The sequence below is a fragment of the Otolemur garnettii genome, unplaced genomic scaffold (assembly GCF_000181295.1).
Source record: "Otolemur garnettii isolate 467f Iridium unplaced genomic scaffold, OtoGar3 scaffold00026, whole genome shotgun sequence".
NCBI classification, from domain to species: Eukaryota; Metazoa; Chordata; class Mammalia; order Primates; family Galagidae; genus Otolemur; species Otolemur garnettii.
Window position 1 is genome coordinate 16856938 of NW_003852421.1, and position 9722 is coordinate 16866659.

Consider the following 9722-nt stretch of genomic DNA (forward strand, 5'->3'; position numbering starts at 1 on the left):
TCATCAAACTGGTTAACATAGCCTTCATGGCATTTTCTTAGTTATTGTAAGACATTTATATTCTACATTTAGTAAGTTTCACATGTGCCCTTGTAAGATGCATTGTAGGTGTGGTCCCACCAATTACCCTCCCTCCCCTCCCTTTTCCCATATTTTTGGGGTATAATTAGGTTATAGCTTTTATATGAAAGCTATAAATTAGTTTCATAGTAGGACTGAGTACATTGGATACTTTTTCTTCCATTTTTGAGATACTTTGCTAAGAAGAGTATGTTCCAGATCCATCCATGTAAACATGAAAGAGGTAAAGTCTCCAACTTTCTTTAAGGCTACATAATACTGCATGGTGTACATATACCACAATTTATTAATCCATTCGTGGGTCGATGGGCACTTGGGCGTCTTCCATGACTTAGCAATTATGAATTGGGCTGCAATAAACATTCTGGTACAAATGTCTTTGCTATAAAGTGATTTTTGGTCTTCTGCAAATATACCCAGTAGAGCCTATGCAGTTTGGTCCCTGCATAGGATCAAATGGCAGGTCTATTTTTAGATCTCTAAGTGTTCTCCAAACATCTTTCCAAAAGGAACATATTAGTTTGCATTCCCACTGGCAGTGTAGAAGTGTTCCCCTTTCTCCACATCCATGCCAACTTCTCTGGTTTGGGGATTTTGTGATGTGGGCTAATCTTCTGGAGTTAGATGATATCTCAGGGTAGTTTTGATTTGCATTTCTCTGTTGATTAAGGATGGTGAGCATTTTTTCATGTGTCTATAAGCTGTGTGCCTGTCTTCTTCAGAGAAGTTTCTCTTCAAGTCCCTTGCCCACCCTGAGACAGGATCTTTTGTTCTTTTCTTGCTAATATGTTTGAGTTCTCTGTGGATTCTGGTTATCAAATCTTTGTCAGAGACATAACAAGCAAATATCTTCTGCCATTCTGAGGGCTGTCTGCTTGCTTTACTTACTGTGTAGAAGCTTTTCAGTTTGATCAGGTCCCAGTAGTGTATCTTTGAGGCTAGTTCAATTGCCCCGGGGAGTGGGAGGGGTCCTCCTCATAAAGTATTTGCCCAGGCTAATTTCTTCAAGAGTTTCCCCTGCACTTTCTTCTAGTATTTTTATAGTTTCATGTCTTAAGTTTCTTAGAAATTTTTGTTACTTTCTCAACCTGATCTCAGAGTCTAAGTAAATGGCCCTTTAGTCTGTTCTAGCTTATAACTTCAGGGAATAGTCGTCCTTAACCTACCAGCTCTGTGGCTTGATGTCACAGGCTATTTATCTTTTAGCAGCTGGCAGTGACTACAGAGATACACTTCATTTTACTGCCGATTGGTGAAATAATTTCTCAGATGAGTCTTACTTTCTGTAGTTCCTATTCTTCGCACATGGCTGAAATAACAAATGAGGAAGAGAATGCTATGTGGAAAATTTAAACCTTCTTTGAGTAGTTTCTCAACAAATGCACAATTTTCTGCTTGTAGAAAAGAGGAATAAGTCAGACTTATCTTTGTGGATTGGGAGATGCCAGGCCTGCTTTGCACTTACTTTAGAAGACCCAATTTATTTATATGCTATGCCTGCCAATGAAAGACCTCTGATAGATTTTTCAGAGTTGTATTCTTAAAGGTGCAGAACATTTTGTCTAAAGTGTAACAAGATATTTGAACAAAATTCAAACTGGTTTTATGATAAAGGCACACATTCTTAGTGCCAGAGAAATGAACCATAGCAAACTTACTTCAAACCTGTGGTCTATTTGAGAAACAAATTTTGTATTTGAGTAAATTATTGCCCCACTCACATTCAAAAGATCCACAGTACATCCAGAATGAATCACATATTCAAAGTTGAGACATAAAAGGAATCATTGTAAAAGGTTTTTGACATCTTAGGGTATAAATAAATCCTGATTTTTGAAGTTTTTCTTTCTTCAGCCTTTGACCTTATTTCTGTTTGCTTGGAAGTTTGGGTAAGAGTGGGGGAGAATTTAACAAACCAAGGAACTCACTCAAAAAAAAAAAATAGGCACCATAAAGGGGATGCTGCCTAAGTGAAGATTGTAAATCATTATACATCTAGTAGCTTGTATATATGTGTGTATATGTGTGTGTGTATGTGTGTGTGTGTGTACTATTTTGTGAAGAATTGCAGGCAAACTGCTGAAGTGAATGGATAGCAAGGGAAAATGGGGGGCTATTGACTTTCCTGTACATTGCATTTAATATTAAACTTTAATCCTTTGAGTCAAACAACTCATATTTTTCACCCAGAACAACAGTCTGCAGTTTGCAAGATCTGACTTAGTACTGGGATGAGAAGAGAGAAATAAAAGTTGAATTTAATAACTCGTCTTTGTAGTTATTTAAGCAACAACTCATCTGTTGGGACACTTTTGTTCATTACAAAAACAACTTGTTCTAGTGAGTCCAAATAATGCACAGAAATTTGTATCATTTACTAAATGGTTTATAATTTAAGCTACATCTGTATATCATTTGGAAAGATCTATTTTCTTTTTACATTTTAACCCTCTTTATTATTGGTGTTTTTTAAAATTGCAGAATATTAAGGAGACACAAATGATTTTGCTACATAGATACCTTGTATAATACACAAGGCAGGGCTTTTGGTGCGCCCTTCATCAGAATAGTATTCATTGTCCCTAACAAGTAAGTTTTTATCTCACACTTCCCTTCCCATCCTTCCCCCTTCTTAGTTTCCAATTGACTTTTACATCTCTTTGTGTCCATGTGTAACCATTGTTTAGCTCCCACTTATTAGTGAGAACATATGGAGTTTGGTTTTCCATTTCTGAGGTACTTCACTTAGGGTAATGGTCTCAAGTTCCATCCAAATTGTTGCTAAAGACATTAGCTTATTCTTTTTTTGTGGCTGAGTAGCACACTATGGTATAGACATACCACATTTTCATCACCCACTTATGAATTGGTGGGCACTTAGGTTGATTCCACGTCTTTGCAATTGTCATTTGTGCTGCAAATAAACATTCAAATGCAGGTCTTTTTGAATAAATGACTTCTTCTCTTAGGGGTAAATACCAGCAGTATGATTGCCGGACCAGATAGTGGTCTATATTTATTTCTTTAGGAAATCTCCATACTGTTTTCCATAGAGGTTATACTAATTTGCAGTTCCACCAACTGTGTATAGGCATTCCTTTCTCTCTGCATCCACACCAGCATCTATTGTTCTTTGACTTTTAGTCAATGACCATTCTGATAATGGTAAGGTATTATCTCATTGTAGTTTTAATTTGCATTTTCCTGAGATCAGCATCATTCTTCAATAGCGTGTGCTCATTTTGTGTCTCTGTGTCATATTTTAGTATTTCTTGCAATGTTTCAAACTTTTTTTTTGTTATTATATCTCTTATAGCGATCTGTGATTAGTGATCTTTGACATTATAATTGTTTGGGGGTACCATTAATCGCATCCGTATAAGATGGTGAGCTCAATCTACAAATGGTGTGTACGTTCTAACTATTCTGAGTAGCAGCTGTTTCTTATTCCTGTCCTCTCCTTGGGCTTCCCTATTCCCTGGAAAACAATAATATTGAAATTAATACAATTAGTAACCCTGCAATGGCCTTAAAAGTGATTAAGTAAAATGAAGTGTACATCACTCACTTTAAATAAAAAACTAGGAATGATTGAGGTTAGTGAGTAAGGCATGTCGAAAGCCAAGACTGGCCCAAAGCAAGGCCTCTTGTGCCTTATGGCCAAAGTGTGAATGCAAAAGAAAAGTTTTTGAAAGGTTTTAAAAGCACTAGCCCAGTGAACACATAAATAATATGGAAGTGGAAAAGTACTGTTGCTGATATGAAAAAAGTTTGAGTGGTCTGGATAAGTGATCAAACCAGCAACAACATTCTCTTAAGCAAAGCCTAATTGAACGGAAGGCTTTAACTCTCATTTCTATGTAAGTTGAGAGAAGTGAGGAAGCTGCAGAGGACAAGTTGGAAGCTAGCAGTGGTTCCTGAGGTTTAAGAGAAGAAGCCATCTCCATGCCATAGAAATGCAAGATGGAGCAGCAAGTAATCCAGAAGATCCAGCTAAGTAATTCATGAAGGTGGCTACTGTAAACAACAGATTTTCAGTGCAGATGAAATACTCTCCTGTTGAAAGAAGCTGCCATCTGTGACTTCCATAGCTAGAAAGAAGCACAATGCTTGACAAGCTGACTCTCTCGTTAGTGGGGGTAATACAACTTGTGATTCTAAGTGAAAGCCATTGTTCATTTACCATTCCAAAAATCCTAGAACCCTTAAGAAACATGCTAAATTCATTCTGCTTGTGCCTATGAATGGAACAATAAAGGCTGGATGGAAACTCATCTGTTTATAGCATACTTTACTGAAAATTTTAAGCCCATTGTTGAGACCTACTCTTCAGAAAATAAGATTCCTTTCAAAGTATTACTGTTCATTGACTATGCACCTGGGTCACCCAAAAGCTGTGGGGAACACATACAAGGACATGAATGTTGTTCTTATGCCTACTCCCCCAATATCCATTCCTTAGTCTGTGGATCAAGGAAAAATGTCAACATTCCAATCTTACAACCTTAAATATTAAATAAGGCTATTTCTATCATAATGATTCCTCGATGGATCTGAGCAAAATAAGATTGAAACCTTCTGGAAAAGAGTCATCACTCTAGATGCCCTTAAGAACATTTGCAATGAGTAGGGCACTGGCCCCATATACCGAGGGTGGCATGTTCGGACCTAGCCCCAGCCAAACTGCAACAACAAAATAGCCAGGCATTCTGGTGAGTGCCTGTAGTCCCAGCTACTCTGGAGGTGGAAGCAAGAGAATCACTTAAACACAGGAGTTGGAGGTTGCTGTGAGCTGTGATGCCACAGCACTCTACCAAGGGTGATAAAGTGAAACTCTGTCTCTAAAAAAAAAGAACATTGGCAATTCATTGGAGGAGGTTAAAATATCAACCTTAACAGGGGATTGGAAGATACTGATTCTGACCCTCATGGATGATGTTGAGGGGTTCAAGACTTCAGTGTAGTAACTAGCAGTTACTAGTATAGGGTGGAAATAGAAAGAAAACTGAAATGAGAAACAGAGTCTAAAGATTTCATTGGGTTGCTGAAATCTCATGATAAAAATTGAAATGGATGAGGAGTTGGTTCTTAATGGATGAGTAAAACCAGTCCAGTGGTTTCTTTAAATGGAATTTACTTCTGATGAAGATCCTGGGAACATTGTTGAAATTATAACAAAGGATTTAGGATATTATATAAGCTTAGTTGATAAAGCAGCCACAGGATTTGAGAGAATTGACTCCAAATTTGAAAGAAGTTCTACCATGAGTAAAATGCTATCGAACAGCATTACATGGTACAGAGAAATCTATTGTGAAAGGAAGAATCAATCAAGATGGCATACTTGATTGTTGTCTTTATTTTAGGAAATTTCCACTGTCACCTCATCCTTCAGCAACCACCACCTTGATCAGGCAGTAGCCATTAACACAAGAAAAAAAGTGACAGCAAAAAAATTACAGTTCACAGAAGGCTCAGATGAACGTTAGCATTCTTATCAATAAAGTATTTTTTAATTAAGATGTGTGTGTTATTATAGATAATGCTATTACACACATAATAAACTACTACACTACAGTGTAAATTTAACTTTTGTGTACTCTAAGAAACCAAAATATCTGTGTGTTTGGCTTTACTGTGATATTGGCTTTATCTGAGTGGTCTGAAACTAAACCTACAAATCTGAGACATGCCTGTATTTAAGATGCTTAAATTCTGGGAGAGAATATTGATATAGTAACATAATGATTTGTCATGTTAAATAAATTACTCTCTTGCTTATCTTATAAATACTAAGTGATGTTAGGAATGTATTTATAGAATATACTGTTATAAGTGCAGAAAAATGATAATATCTCTTAAAATAAATATTAGCAGACACTTATTACACACTTTACTTCTAAATGAGGATGAGTCTTTTTTTGAGACAGACCCTCAAGCTGTCCCCCTGGGTAGAGTACTGTGGCATCACAGCTGACAGCAACCTCCAACTCCTGGGCTCAAGTGAGTCTCCTGCTTCAGCCTCCCAAGGCACCCACTATCGAGGGACCACAGGCATCTGCCACAATGCCTGGCTATTTTTTTTTTTTTTTGGTTGCAGCCGGCATTGTTGTTTGGGGGGCCCAGGTTGTATTCAAACCCTCCAGCTTAGGTGTATGTGGTTGGCACCTTAGCCACTTGAGCCACAGGTGCTGCCCTGTGGAAGCCTTTTGTTATTGTTTTTCCTTAGTACATTTTTTAAAAAGGTACTTATTTCATTATTGATATCTTAGATTCCATAAAATATAGAATTCTTTTTAAAATAGATTTACCTGTAAATGATGCTAATGATACCAAATGGGGAGATGCTATTGTAGAACCTCTCAGTAGTCAAAATATCAAGCCAGAGATATTGGTTACGATGTACTATGATATTTTGAAGAATATTTCCAGTCAATTTTGTTCCTCTCTTTTACGATAGAGTGATGCTTCCTCCAAAATTCAGAGAAGAAATGAATGATAACTATCTTGACATAAATGAAAATCTTAAGTTCTAGCACAATTTTTTCATAAGAATCATAGAAAAATAAATTTGTACATGTTATAGGACATAGTGCTTTGTTAATAGCCTGAGGATGGTTTTCTGCAGATATTATTAGCTTGGAATAATATTGCCTTTTATTTAGTAGATAGAATGAGAAACATAAAGAGTATTGATACATGACATTAGTATGTGAGAAATTGGTGGCATCAAGAGAATAAAAGAATCGGTGGAAATTAGCTGTGGAAGATTTGGTCAAAAACATGAATAGCTAACTGTAGAGTTGTTCATGTAAAGAATTTGTGCTTGGCACTAACCCAGCAGGAGAAAATAATCTGGGCAGCATACTTACATTATGTCAAGAATATGTTCTTGTAAGAGTTAACATTATCTCGGGGTATATAAGTATTGAGAAATAATTCTTCTTTTATACTTTGGAGAAATTCAGTCAAAATGGTTAGAGAGACCTCTGAGAAAAATTAAAAGAAGTTGAAATTGTTTGATTTGGACAGAGTAATCAAGAGACTTGGAGTTATAGGAGAAGCAGCACCAGCTGTTCTTTATTTCTGTTAAGACAGAGTAAGAATAAATGGATATTCATGAGATTGGAAAATGTGCTGGTTGGTTGTTAGACTGTACTAGGGGGGAAAAGGAGCATCTTTCCTTGGAAGTTTTGAATGCAGCATATAATTGCATCTGCCAATAACTATATGCATTCATTTGATAAATATGTGTTGACTATCTTCCATAGAAAATTCTATTGTTAAATGATAATTCCTGTTTGGATGCTTGAAGCTAAACCTGGGCCTCGAGGCATAGTTTAAGGTATTCTTCCTTATTTTGTAACTTTTCTGAACATAACTAGTGTGTTAAGTGATACTTCTTGAAAAATGGACATTTTTTTATCATATCCTTTCAGTGGGGTAATATACCAAGGGGTCTGTGTGTGTGTATGTACACACTCTCTCTATATATGTGTACACACAGACCCATATAGAGAGAGGGGTAAGAGTAGAATGGCTCTATGGAGTTTGGTCACCTTATGATGTCAATTAAGCTGACCTTCATATCTTAAGTGTCTTTTTAATATTCCTTACAAAATGTCAGGATAAGTAAGAGGTTAGCAGCTCGTACTTTCTTTGTCATTATTTACAGTGTATTATGTATACAGTGTAATCCGTCAGCCAACTTTAATTTCATAAGCTATTCATTGTTTTTAAACAGTGCCTTTCTTATATTAAATATTTATGGCAGTCTTTGGGAAGAATACATTAAAATAGCAGATGGGGGTCGTTTTAAACATTTTCTTGATTGAAGGCAAGGGTACCCCTTGGTGAATTTATAGCCTGCTTTCAAAAAAAGTTCACAATGTCTGATAATAACCCAAGGAGGCAAGAATTCCACCAATTCCCAGCGCTGCGATTTCAGAAAGCAATGGCTGCAAACAATCTTCATGCTTCAGCACCTCCCATTTTGAAACTGCTTGCAAGGGCAGTGAAGAATGGTGAACAAAAACATTTACAGTTGTATTGCCTATTAATAATTCAATAGGAGTACACCTCTTTGCATTAATATTACTTTTTAATCGATTTTAACCACAATAGCAAAGATAAGTGGAAAATCAAATTTTTGACCTGTGTGGGACAGGAAGATATATCCTACACTCTGGAACTTGAAAGATATTTGGAGAATTATGTCATAGATTTCCTAAAGCAGGGATGTGCTTGTTTGCTTTATATTTTCTATTTGTTGTATAACTAATAAGACTGAATCTAGGAATAATGCTTATTTTTTTTTAATTATTAAAACCTTTATTAACAGGTGCTTGCAGTTTGTTGACGTTTTTGAAAAAATCAAGTTGTAAACTTTTATTACAAATTAAAAATGAAGTTCTTAAAAATCTCAACTTGATCAGGTATGAAACAATTTAAAAACCTTTAAAGGCGTATTGAGAAAAACCAGGCTTTTTAAAAAAACATGTTTGTTATTACCAAAAAAGACTTCTTTAGGTAAAAATAATAAAAACCCCATGCTGCATAGATAATGCAGATAGTTCTAGTTATCTGGTCAACAGACAAAAAGCAAGCACTTAAGGTCTTCAGCTCCAGTCTTTTGTTCATTTCTTACTGCTGGAATTTCATAATCATTTCTTCTTGTTGGATGACTAAACCGGATGATGGTAGAGATGATAAGCCGGCGTTTACTCAGCCCTGCCCTGCTCAGCCCATGGAGCAGACGAATTCTCAGCTGGTGGATCGGCGGCTTTTGTCTCTTTGCCATCTTGTGATTTAGGGTTTTCTGGGTGTCTATGTCGGTAATTGAAGTTGCGACGGTACCGACGACGTTGAGGCGGCTGCTGACCTTGGGTCTCATCTCCTTGATTCTCTGTATCCTCTTCATTGCCGTCCTCTCTGGGCTGTCTTTGGCGAGGAGGGCCCTGCAGAATCGTGGTCTATAACCCCATACATATTCTGTCTTACTGGTCTACCTCATTCTCCTGCACCCTGGTTATCAGCGCCTCCATCACTTCTTCCTGCACAGGAGGGTTGGAATACTGTGGTCGCCGCCCATAGGGTCTCCTCATGTAGTAAGGTGGGAACCTTTGCCTGCGGCAGGGCCGGGGGTGTTGGGCCTGGCCTTCAGGAGCACTCTCGGATCCCTCGTTCTTTTCCTGCTTTCACTATTCTGGTGATTCTGCTGGTAATTGCGTGGAGGCCCCTGCGTGGATAGCGCCTATCGTGGTTGCGGTCTGCTGTGTATTTACTGCCCTGAACTGGAACTCCGCCAGGGTCTGTGACATTTGCTGCCTCCGCACCCTTTTCTCCTTCAACAACGTCAAACTCCACCGTCTCTCCGTCTCTCACACTGAGAAGGTTCTTCCTGGGGTTATTCTGCTTTATGGCAGTCTGGTGTACAAATACATCTTCTTGGTGTCATTCCTGTTGATGAAACCATATCCATTTCTTACACTGAACCATTTTACTGGTCCCAAAACCTTCCTTGTGATGACCTTCTTGTCCCTGCTGGCAGGTGCCACGGATGTGAGGCCGCCGGGCCACCGCTCCCTGCGTGGCTGCCCGTAGTGCCGTAGTGCCGGGCTTGGTGTCGGCAGTGCTGAGGG

General features: G+C 37.9%; 1 protein-coding gene and 1 pseudogene across 1 annotated transcript in view; one reads left to right on the forward strand and one right to left on the reverse strand.

The window, feature by feature from the left end:
- CDKAL1 (CDK5 regulatory subunit associated protein 1 like 1) overlaps positions 1–9722 on the forward strand; it is a 654035-nt gene that overhangs the window by 360830 nt on the left and 283483 nt on the right. The gene's annotated exons all lie outside the window — the stretch shown is intronic.
- Positions 8802–9722, reverse strand: part of LOC111724763 — a 7340-nt pseudogene continuing 6419 nt past the window's right edge.